This window comes from Sapajus apella, unplaced genomic scaffold (genome assembly GCF_009761245.1).
Source record: "Sapajus apella isolate SASKATOON/1434 unplaced genomic scaffold, GSC_monkey_1.0 scaffold7422, whole genome shotgun sequence".
Classification (NCBI taxonomy): domain Eukaryota; kingdom Metazoa; phylum Chordata; class Mammalia; order Primates; family Cebidae; genus Sapajus; species Sapajus apella.
In genome coordinates, this window is record NW_022444346.1 from 1 (window position 1) to 3,269 (window position 3,269).

Here is a 3,269-nt window from a genome sequence, read left to right on the forward strand (position 1 = left end):
TCCTAAGCGATTCCTCAAAGTAGCCTCCTACTCCACCCTGGTTAGGGGAGTTTTCCCATTTTCGTCCTCATGGACTGTGAGCAGAAGCCCTCACAGGGCCGCTCCATTTGCAGCCTCAGCCTCCGAGGTCTCCCTCAGCCCCTAAATCCACTCAAGGCTCCTGCTCCTTCCCTCAGCCCCTGCTCACCTGCACTTGTGGTCCGAGGAGTGCTCTCCTGACGCCAAATCTCCACTTGGGTCCAGGATCTGTGGGTATTCCGGAGCTGCCCTTACATTTCCAGATGTGAGGGGTGGTTCCCTCAGCGGCACTGCCGAGGTGGTAAGAATGGCTTCTCCTGCCCTGGCAGGTCAGTGGCGTCCTTCTTGATCCAGGTGAGAACAGGCAACACAGCACAGCCTCTCTGTTCACCTGAGAGTTCTGAATCTGGCGCCTTCAGAGCTTATAAGCCTGTGGAGACTTTCCTTTCTGTTTTCCTATTGGACAGACTGCAGATGCAATTAGCGTCTGGCCAATGACAGGCTCTGATTAGTATTTTCCATCTTCTTCTCAGATTTTATTTTCAGGCTAGGAGGTGGGTGGGTGGGGCCGACAGGAGATTAAAGGTGGATGATTGGATTTCTCTTTCTCACTAGTCCACTCAAACTCCTCCAACTTAATCCGTCTTTTGTTCCTGGGTTAATTGATATTTGAGAATATTTTCATCGTGTTTTTCTCAGGCAGGCAGATGTAGGATTTTTTGGCTAGTGTTGGCCTCCTCCTTCTATGGCAGTTTTAATTCCTTTTGTCCCTTAATGGAAGTGTTTCCAAAGTCAGTCCTCACCTGTTTTCTGAATTCCCAAACTTATTCTAGAGTTTTCAGGCTCCAAAAGCCAGTGGTCTCTGTGTCACTGTCTCCAAGCCAGACCAGCTTCTCTCTTACCTTCTTTTTTGGGCCTCATCTTTCACTTGTGCTACAACTCAAAGCTCTAAAATCAGTTTTGCCTTTCTCTCCCTTCTTCACAGTTCACAAAAATCTCCCCACTTTTTTTTTTTTTTTTTTTTTGCATTTCAATTGTGCATTTATTCAACACAATTCTTTCACTCTACACAGCAAAGTATAAACACAATGCCATCTAAAATGCTAAAAAGTTATAAAACTCTAACAGAGATTTTATAGTACTGACTACACAATAAATGAAAATAAGAAAAAAAAATCGGTGTGCATGTTACCAAGGTATCCTGAAAGACCATCATGAAGGGCAGGCAGAACCGGGGCTGTGTGATGACCCCGCAGAGCTTACTGTCAACTCACTGGCCGGTTTTCGAGTAGGGTGGTGGGGTGGGGTGTGTGCATGGGTGCACGGACAGACAGAACCATGCACAGCAACTACCACAGGTGAGAGGCTCTTAGGGGATGTCTGACCCTTGAAATTGGAAGAGGCTTTAAGAGGCCGGGCCTAACAGGGTTGGCAGCTGCTCTGAAGCCTGGGATGCTTCCTTTCCAAAAGGACACTGCACAGCAACAGCAAGGGCATGGCCTGGCCACCATCCCAGGTCACCAGGGAAAGGAAAAGCGTGCTTCCTCACAGGCAGGGTCACATCACCCCCAGAGCCTCGCTTGTCCCTGTTGGCTCTGCCACTGAACTGACTCTTGGAAATGGCCAATCTTTCTAGACAGAAAACTGGAGAGCATTTTGACAGGCACAACACAAACCCACAGCACTTCAGCAACCAGATCCCGACCAGTAGAGGGGTGCTGACCGCTGCCTACAATGTCTGCCTGAGTGAGGGGTTTGCTTTCCTACTGATCTCCCTTTGGCTAGAAAGGTGACAAAACTGAGCTGGGTGGGGTATAAATTACAGGGGTGAGAGCTTCGGTGGTCTGCTTATCTCTTGGGAGGAGGTGGAGCTGGAGCAGCTCATGTGGTGGTGTTGGCCTGGGGATAGTGATCACCAGCGCAGAGGGGACCTGGGCCTTGGGGAGCAGGACCTTCTCCTCATCTGTGGGGGAGACCTGTACATTCTCCTGGGTGGGCAGAATCACCTTGGAGGTGGCTTAGACCCTGGGGCCCAGCACAGCTGTGGCAATAATCTCTCCTGGCCATCTATTTGTCCTCTGTCCATGTGTTCCAGCGCCTTCTCAACTTCATCTAGATTCTCAAACTCTACGTATGCAGAGCCTTTGGACAGATGGGGATGTATTCTATCCACGGGCATGTCAATCATTTTTATTTTCCTATAGTTGAAAAATATCTCCCTGATGTGACTCTTGGTCACATTCCTGGCGAGTCTCCCAGTGTGCACTTTGGTGGGCTTAGAGGATGGGCTTCACCTTTTCCTCTCCTTTCACCTCTTTTTGGTGGTTTGGACTTGGAGTCGGAGCGCCTCCTGTAGTTGTGTCTGCGTCAAGAAGAACTCGGAGAGCAGGAGGAGCTGCTGGAGCTGCAGGAGGTGCTGGAGCTTCCTGAGCGGCTGGATGCTGAGGAATTGCTGGAGCCACTGCTGGAGCCAGTGCTGGTGCTGGAGCCTGAGCTGGAAGGTCGAGCTGGACTGAGACCTGGTACTGCTGCTACCACTGGCCTATCAGTGATTTGCAAACATTGTCCTTTTGTGTGGCACAGACCAGCATCAGTGACCATGACTTGGGAACCTAGTGCAGATTTTGTCACCAATTTGCCCCCTTGTTTATGTGGGTTTGTGCAGTAAATCACTTGCAAAACCACATATGATGTCTTGAGCTCTGGGGAGAGCTTCATTTCTTAGAGATACGTAAGTTCATATGTAATAGGCTCTCCATATCTCTAAAGCAACTGATTGTGGCTTATCTTGTCTGCTTAGAGAATATGTTCTGTGGGCGAAGGGCAGGCTATAACCCTCAGTTTTAGTCTGTGCACATCTACAAGAGGTAGATAAAATTAAATAGAAATAGAGTTATTCTTTAGGTTCTCCAAATACTTTATCAACTTTGAAAAGGGATTCATAAAATTATTTGCTACCAGAGGACACATCTCAATGTAACTTGTCATTTCTGTTTTCTAGAAAACATTTCCATCTATGTCATTGTAATTCATCCTACCATTCCTCTTTCCTGGATTGTACAGTCACTTGTTTATAAGGTACTGTTCTATGCAGGCTTTGAAGAGAATGCTGATGACAGTATTACACACTTATGCTTTCAGCATAAGAATACAAAAATCACGAATCACCACCTCACCCAGTTGCATAGGTGTTAGATTTGTCACAAAGATCATTTACAAAATTTACAAAAGAAAATTCATAAAATTAGGAA

At 47.4% G+C, this 3,269-nt stretch overlaps 1 pseudogene; it reads right to left on the reverse strand.

Annotated features, from left to right (window-relative positions):
* Positions 1–1,837: 1,837 nt before the first annotated feature.
* LOC116548146 lies at positions 1,838–2,560 on the reverse strand (annotated as a pseudogene).
* Positions 2,561–3,269: the final 709 nt, after the last annotated feature.